This window comes from Podarcis pityusensis (genome assembly GCF_964106645.2).
Source record: "Podarcis pityusensis genome assembly, chromosome: 18".
In the NCBI taxonomy this organism is placed as follows: domain Eukaryota; kingdom Metazoa; phylum Chordata; class Lepidosauria; order Squamata; family Lacertidae; genus Podarcis; species Podarcis pityusensis.
This window is the reverse complement of record NC_138043.1, coordinates 12956792-12965261: the sequence shown is the minus strand read 5'-3', so window position 1 is coordinate 12965261 and position 8470 is coordinate 12956792.

Below are 8470 nucleotides of genomic sequence, written 5' to 3'. Positions count from 1 at the left end.
CACTGCCACTTGTGCCTCTGCCGCCAGAGCCCCTACCGCCTGGGCCCTTGCCGCTACTGCTGGTACTTCCGCCGCCAGAGCCGCTACTGCCTGGGCCTCTGCCATTGCTGCCTCCACAGCCCGAGCCTCTACCGCCTGGGCATCTGCCACATGGTCCTCTGCCGCTGCCGATGGTAACTCCTCACCCTGAGCCTCTACTGCTGGGCCTCTGCCGCTGCCGCTGGTGCCTCTGCCGTTAGAGCCTCTACCGCCTGGTCCTTTGGCGCTGGTGCCTCCACAACCTGAGCCTCTACCGCTTGGGCCCTTGCCGCTGCCGCTGGTGCTTCCGCTGCGGGAGCCTCAACTACCTGGGTCTCTGCCGCTGCTAGTGGTGCCTCCGCAGCTCGAGCCTCTACTGCTGGGCCTCTGCCGCTGGGCCTGGGCCCTTGCCGCTACCGCTGGTACGTCCGCCGCTAGAGCCGCTACTGCCTGGGCCTCTGCCGTTGGTGCCTCCACAGCCCGAGCCTCTACCGCCTGTGCATCTGCCAGATGGGCCTGTGCCGCTGCCGCTGGTAACTCCTCACCCTGAGCCTCTACTGCTGGGCCTCTGCTGCTGCCGCTGGTGCCTCCGCAGCTCGAGCCTCTACTGCGTGGGCCTCTACCGGTTCCGCTGGTGCCTCCACAGCCTGAACCTCTAACGCCTGGGCCTCTGCCACTGGTGCCTCCACCGCCAGAACCTCTGCCACCTAGGTCTCTGTAGCTGGTACTGGTGCCTCTGACGTCAGAGCCTCTACCGCCTGGTCCTCTACCGGTTCCGCTGGTGCCTCCACAGCCTGAGCCTCTAACGCCTGGGCCTCTGCCACTGCCGCTGGTGCCTCCGCCGCCAGAGCCTCTGCCACCTGGGTCTCTGTCGCTGCTCCTGGTGCCTCCGCCGTCATAGCCTCTACCGCCTGGTTCTCTGGCGCTGGTGCCTCCACAGCCTGAGCATCTAGCGCCTGGGCCTCTGCCAATGCCGCTGGTGCCTCCGCCGCCAGAGCCTCTACTGCCTGGGCCTCTGTCACTGCTGCTGGTGACTCCGCCGCCAGAGCCTCTGCCACCTGGGCCTCTGTCACTGCTGCTGGTGCCTCGGCCGTCAGAGCCTCTACCTCCTGGTCCTCTGGCGCTGGTGCCTCCACAGCCTGAGCCACTAGCGCCTGGGCCTTTGCCACTTCCACTGGTGCCTCCGCTGCCAGAGCCCCTACCACCTGGGCCCTTGCCCCTACCGCTGGTACTTCCGCCGCCAGAGCCGCTACTGCCTGGGCCTCTGCCATTGCTGCCTCCACAGCCCGAACCTCTACTGCCTGGTCCTCTGCTGATGCCGCTGGTGCTTCCACCGCCAGAGCCTCTTACTGCCTGGGCCTCTGCCGCTGGTGCTTCCGCCTCAGAGCCTCTACCGCCTCATCCTCTGCCGCTGCCGCTGGTGCCTCCGCAGCCTGTGCCTCTACCGCCTGTGCCTCCGCAGCTGCCGCTGCTGCCTCCTCAGCCTGAACCTCTACCACCTGGACCTCTGCCACTACCTCTGATGCCTCCGCCGCCGAAGCCTCTATCGCCTGGGCCCTTTCCGCTGTCGCTGGTGCTTCCGCCACCAGACCCTATACTGCCTGGGCCTCTGTCGCTGCCGCCTCCGCAGCCCGAGCCTCTACCGCCTGGATCCTTGCCGCTGGTGGCTCAGCAGCCCGACCCTATACCGCTTGGGTCTCTGTCGCTGTTGCTGGTGCCTCCGCCGTCAGAGCCTCTACCGCCTGGTCCTCTGGTGGTGGTGCTTCCACTTCTCGAATCCCTACCGCCTGCGCCTCTGCCGCTTCAGCCAATGCCGCCTGTGCCACTGCTGCTCTCGCTGGTGCCTCCGTTCCCCAAATCTGTACCACCTGAGCTTCTGCCGGTGCCGCTGGTGCCTCCGCATCCTGAACCTCTACTGCCTGTGCCTCAGCAAGTGCCGCTGGTGCCTCCGCAGCCTTAACATCTACCGCCTGGGCCTCTGCCACTACCACGGATGCCTCCGCCACCAGAGCCTGTACTGCCTGGGCCCTTGCCTCTGCCGCTGGTGCCTCCACAGCTCGAGCTTCTACTGCTTGGGCCTCTGCCGGTGCCGCTGGTGCCTCCACAGCCTGAGCCTCTGGCCCTGGTGCCTCCACTTCCCGTCTCTCTACCGCCTGGGTCTCTGCCGCCTCAGCCAATACGGCCTGCGCCACTGCTGCTCTCGCTGGTGCCTCCGTTCCCCGAATCTGTACCACCTGAGCTTCTGCCGGTGCCGCTGGTGCCTCCGCAGCCTGAGCCTCTACCGCTTGGGCCCTTGCCGCTGCCGCTGGTGCTTCCGCTGCCGGAGCCTCAACTACCTGGACCCTTTCCGCTGCCGCTGGTGCATCTGCCGACATACCCTATACTGCCTGGGCCTCTGTCGCTGCCGCCTCCGTAGACCGACCCTCTACCGCTTGGGTCTCTGCCGCTGCCGCTGGTGCCTCCGTTGCCCGAATCTGTACCACCTGAGCTTCTGCCCCAGGTGCCTCCGCCGCCTGAGCCTCTTCCGCCTGGGCCTCTGCCGCCGCCGCTGGTGCCTCCGCCGTCATAGCCTCTACCGCCTGGTCCTCTGGAGCTGGTGCTTCCACTTCTCGAGTCTCTACCGCCTGCGCCTCTGCCGCTTCAGCCAATGCCGCCTGCGCCACTGCTGCTCTCGCTGGTGCCTCCGTTCCCCGAATCTGTACTACCTGAGCTTCTGCCGGTGACGCTGCTGCCTCCGCAGCCTGAGCCTCTACTGCCTGTGCCTCAGCAAGTGCCGCTGGTGCCTCCGCAGCCTGAACATGTACCGCCTGGGCCTCTGCCACTACCACGGATGCCTCCGCCACCAGAGCCTGTACTGCCTGGGCCTTGCCTTTGCCGCTGGTGCCTCCGCAGCCCGAGCCTCTATCGCCTGGGCCTCTTCCAGTACCTCTGATGCCTCCGCCACCAGAGCCTCTACCGCCTGGGTCCTTGCCGCAGCCGCTGGTGCCTCTGCAGCCCGACCCTCTACCATTTGGGACTGTGCCACTGCCGCTGGTGCCTCCGCCGCCAGAGACTCTACCGCCTCGTCCTCTGCCACTGGTGCCTTCGCCGCCAGAGCCTCTTCTGCCTGGTCCACTGCCGCTGGTGCCTCCAACGCCAGAGGCTCTACCACCTGGGCCTATGCCGCCTCAGCCAATGCCGCCTGCACCACTGCTGCTCTTGCTGGTGCCTCCGTTCCCCGAATCTGTACCACCTGAGCTTTTGCCGCTGCCGCTGTTGCCTCCGCAGCCTGAGCCTCTACCGCCTGTGCTTCAGCAGGTGCCGCTGGTGCCTCCGCAGCCTGAACCTCTACCGCCTTGGCCTCTGCCACTACCTCTGATGCCTCCGCAGCCCGAGCTTCTACCGCCTGGTCCTCTGCTGATGCCGCTGGTGTTTCCACCGCCACAGCCTCTTACTGCCTGGGCCTCTGCCGCTGGTGCTTCCGCCCCAGAGCCTCTACCGCCTGGTCCTCTGCCACTGCCACTGGTGCCTCCGCCGCCAGAGCCTCTGCCACCTGGGTCTCTGGCGCTGGTGCCTCCACAGCCTGAGCATCTAGTGCCTGGGCCTCTGCCGGTGCCGCTGGTTCCTCCGCCGCCAGAGCCTCTACTGCCTGGGCCTCAGCAGGTGCCGCTGGTGCCTCCACAGCCTGAACTTCTACCGCCTGGGCCTCTGCAACTACCTCTGATGCCTCCGCGGCCAGAGCCTCTACCGCCAAGGCCCTTTCCGCTGCCACTGGTGCTTCCGCCGCGACACCCTATACTGCAGGGGCCTCTGCAACTGCCGCTGGTGCCTCCACAGCCTGAGCCTCTACCGCCAGAGCCTCTACCGCCTTGACCCTTGCCGCTACCCCTGGTACTTCCCCCACCAGAGCCGCTACTGCCTGGGCCTCTGCCGTTGGTGCTTCCACAGCCCGAGCCTCTACCGCCTGGGCATCTGCCACATGGTCCTCTGCCGCTGCCGCTGGTAACTCCTCACGCTGAGCCTCTACTGCTGGGCCTCTGCCGCTGCCGCTGGTGCCTCCACAGCTCGAGCCTCTACTGCTTGGGCCTCTGCCGGTGCCGCTGGTGCCTCCACAAACTGAGCCTCTGGCGCTGGTGCCTCCACTTCCCGTCTCTCTACCGCCTGGTCCTCTGGCGCTGGTGCCTCCACTTCCCGTCTCTCTACCCCCTGGGCCTCTGCCGTCTCAGCCAATGCGGCCTGCGCCACTGCTGCTCTCGCCTGCGCCACTGCCTCCGCTGCCAGAGCCTCTACTGCCTCGGACTCTGCCACTGCTGCTGGTGCCTCCGACGCCAGAGCTTCTGCCACCTGGGTCTCTGCCACTGCCACTGGTGCCTCCGCCCCAGGGCCTCTACCGCCTGGGCCCTTGCTGCTACCGCTGGTACGCCCGCCGCCAGAGCCGCTACTGCCTGGGCCTCTGCCGTTGGTGCCTCCACAGCCCGAGCCTCTACCATCTGGGCATCTGCCAGATGGGCCTGTGCCGCTGCCGCTGGCAACTCCTCACCCTGAGCCTCTACTGCTGGGCCTCTCCCAGTGCCGCTGGTGCCTCCACAACCTGAGCCTCTGGCGCTGGTGCCTCCATTTCCCGTCTCTCTACCGCCTGGTCCTCTGGCGCTGGTGCCTCCACTTCCCGACTCTCTACCCCCTGGGTCTCTGCCGCCTCAGCCAATGCGGCCTGTGCCACTGCTGCTCTCGCTGGTGCCTCCCTTCCCCGAATCTGTACCACCTGAGCTTCTGCCGGTGCCGCTGGTGCCTCCGCAGCCTGAGCCTCTACCGCTTGGGCCCTTGCCGCTGCCGCTGGTGCTTCCGCTGCCGGAGCCTCAACTACCTGGGCCTCTGCCGCTGCTACTGGTGCCTCCGCAGCCCGAGACTCTACTGCTGGGCCTCTCCCGGTGCCACTGGTGCCTCCACAGCCTAAGCGTCTACCGCCTGGGCCTCTGCCACTGCCACTGGTGCCTCCGCCGCCAGAGCCTCTACTGCCTGGGCCTCTGTCACTGCTGCTGGTGACTCCGCAGCCAGAGCCTCTGCCACCTGGGTCTCTGTCGCTGCAGCTGGTGCCTCCGCCATCAGAGCCTCTCCCGCCTGGTCCTCTGGCGCTGGTGCCTCCACAGCCTGAGCATCTAGCGCCTGGGCCTTTGCCACTTTCACTGGTGCCTCCGCTGCCAGAGCCCCTACCGCCTGGGCCCTTGCCCCTACCGCTGGTACTTCCGCCGCCAGAGCCGCTACTGCCTGGGCCTCTGCCATTGCTGCCTCCACAGCCCGAGCCTCTACCGCCTGGGCATCTGCCACATGGTCCTCTGCCGATGCCGATGGTAACTCCTCACCCTGACCCTCTACTGCTGGGTCTCTGTCGCTGCTGCTGGTGCCTCCGCCGTCAGAGCCTCTACCGCCTGGTCCTCTGGCGCTGGTGCCTCCACAGCCTGAGCCTCTAGCGCCTGGGCCTTTGCCACTTCCACTGGTGCCTCCGCTGCCAGAGCCCCTACCGCCTGGGCCCTTGCCCCTACCGCTGGTACTTCCGCCGCCAGAGCCGCTACTGCCTGGGCCTCTGCCATTGCTGCCTCCACAGCCCGAGCCTCTACTGCCTGGTCCTCTGCTGATGCCGCTGGTGCTTCCACCGCCAGAGCCTCTTACTGCCTGGGCCTCTGCCGCTGGTGCTTCCGCCTCAGAGCCTCTACCGCCTCATCCTCTGCCGCTGCCGCTGGTGCCTCCGCAGCCTGTGCCTCTACCGCCTGTGCCTCCGCAGCTGCCGCTGCTGCCTCCTCAGCCTGAACCTCTACCACCTGGACCTCTGCCACTACCTCTGATGCCTCCGCCGCCAAAGCCTCTATCGCCTGGGCCCTTTCCGCTGTCGCTGGTGCTTCCGCCACCAGACCCTATACTGCCTGGGCCTCTGTCGCTGCCGCCTCCGCAGCCCGAGCCTCTACCGCCTGGGTCCTTGCCGCTGGTGCCTCAGCAGCCCGACCCTCTACCGCTTGGGTCTCTGTCGCTGTTGCTGGTGCCTCCGCCGTCAGAGCCTCTACCGCCTGGTCCTCTGCCGTTGGTGCTTCCACAGCCCGAGCCTCTACCGCCTGGGCATCTGCCACATGGTCCTCTGCCGCTGCCGCTGGTAACTCCTCACGCTGAGCCTCTACTGCTGGGCCTCTGCCGCTGCCGCTGGTGCCTCCACAGCTCGAGCCTCTACTGCTTGGGCCTCTGCCGGTGCCGCTGGTGCCTCCACAAACTGAGCCTCTGGCGCTGGTGCCTCCACTTCCCGTCTCTCTACCGCCTGGTCCTCTGGCGCTGGTGCCTCCACTTCCCGTCTCTCTACCCCCTGGGCCTCTGCCGTCTCAGCCAATGCGGCCTGCGCCACTGCTGCTCTCGCCTGCGCCACTGCCTCCGCTGCCAGAGCCTCTACTGCCTCGGACTCTGCCACTGCTGCTGGTGCCTCCGACGCCAGAGCTTCTGCCACCTGGGTCTCTGCCACTGCCACTGGTGCCTCCGCCCCAGGGCCTCTACCGCCTGGGCCCTTGCTGCTACCGCTGGTACGCCCGCCGCCAGAGCCGCTACTGCCTGGGCCTCTGCCGTTGGTGCCTCCACAGCCCGAGCCTCTACCATCTGGGCATCTGCCAGATGGGCCTGTGCCGCTGCCGCTGGCAACTCCTCACCCTGAGCCTCTACTGCTGGGCCTCTCCCAGTGCCGCTGGTGCCTCCACAACCTGAGCCTCTGGCGCTGGTGCCTCCATTTCCCGTCTCTCTACCGCCTGGTCCTCTGGCGCTGGTGCCTCCACTTCCCGACTCTCTACCCCCTGGGTCTCTGCCGCCTCAGCCAATGCGGCCTGTGCCACTGCTGCTCTCGCTGGTGCCTCCCTTCCCCGAATCTGTACCACCTGAGCTTCTGCCGGTGCCGCTGGTGCCTCCGCAGCCTGAGCCTCTACCGCTTGGGCCCTTGCCGCTGCCGCTGGTGCTTCCGCTGCCGGAGCCTCAACTACCTGGGCCTCTGCCGCTGCTACTGGTGCCTCCGCAGCCCGAGACTCTACTGCTGGGCCTCTCCCGGTGCCACTGGTGCCTCCACAGCCTAAGCGTCTACCGCCTGGGCCTCTGCCACTGCCACTGGTGCCTCCGCCGCCAGAGCCTCTACTGCCTGGGCCTCTGTCACTGCTGCTGGTGACTCCGCAGCCAGAGCCTCTGCCACCTGGGTCTCTGTCGCTGCAGCTGGTGCCTCCGCCATCAGAGCCTCTCCCGCCTGGTCCTCTGGCGCTGGTGCCTCCACAGCCTGAGCATCTAGCGCCTGGGCCTTTGCCACTTTCACTGGTGCCTCCGCTGCCAGAGCCCCTACCGCCTGGGCCCTTGCCCCTACCGCTGGTACTTCCGCCGCCAGAGCCGCTACTGCCTGGGCCTCTGCCATTGCTGCCTCCACAGCCCGAGCCTCTACCGCCTGGGCATCTGCCACATGGTCCTCTGCCGATGCCGATGGTAACTCCTCACCCTGACCCTCTACTGCTGGGTCTCTGTCGCTGCTGCTGGTGCCTCCGCCGTCAGAGCCTCTACCGCCTGGTCCTCTGGCGCTGGTGCCTCCACAGCCTGAGCCTCTAGCGCCTGGGCCTTTGCCACTTCCACTGGTGCCTCCGCTGCCAGAGCCCCTACCGCCTGGGCCCTTGCCCCTACCGCTGGTACTTCCGCCGCCAGAGCCGCTACTGCCTGGGCCTCTGCCATTGCTGCCTCCACAGCCCGAGCCTCTACTGCCTGGTCCTCTGCTGATGCCGCTGGTGCTTCCACCGCCAGAGCCTCTTACTGCCTGGGCCTCTGCCGCTGGTGCTTCCGCCTCAGAGCCTCTACCGCCTCATCCTCTGCCGCTGCCGCTGGTGCCTCCGCAGCCTGTGCCTCTACCGCCTGTGCCTCCGCAGCTGCCGCTGCTGCCTCCTCAGCCTGAACCTCTACCACCTGGACCTCTGCCACTACCTCTGATGCCTCCGCCGCCAAAGCCTCTATCGCCTGGGCCCTTTCCGCTGTCGCTGGTGCTTCCGCCACCAGACCCTATACTGCCTGGGCCTCTGTCGCTGCCGCCTCCGCAGCCCGAGCCTCTACCGCCTGGGTCCTTGCCGCTGGTGCCTCAGCAGCCCGACCCTCTACCGCTTGGGTCTCTGTCGCTGTTGCTGGTGCCTCCGCCGTCAGAGCCTCTACCGCCTGGTCCTCTGGTGCTGGTGCTTCCACTTCTCGAGTCTCTACCGCCTGCGCCTCTGCCGCTTCAGCCAATGCCGCCTGCGCCACTGCTGCTCTCGCTGGTGCCTCCGTTCCCTGAATCTGTACCACCTGAGCTTCTGCCGGTGCCGCTGGTGCCTCCGGAGCCTGAGCCTCTACTGCCTGTGCCTCAGCAAGTGCCGCTGGTGCCTCCGCAGCCCGAACCTCTATCGCCTGGGCCTCTTCCACTACCTCTGATGCCTCCGCCACCAGAGCCGCT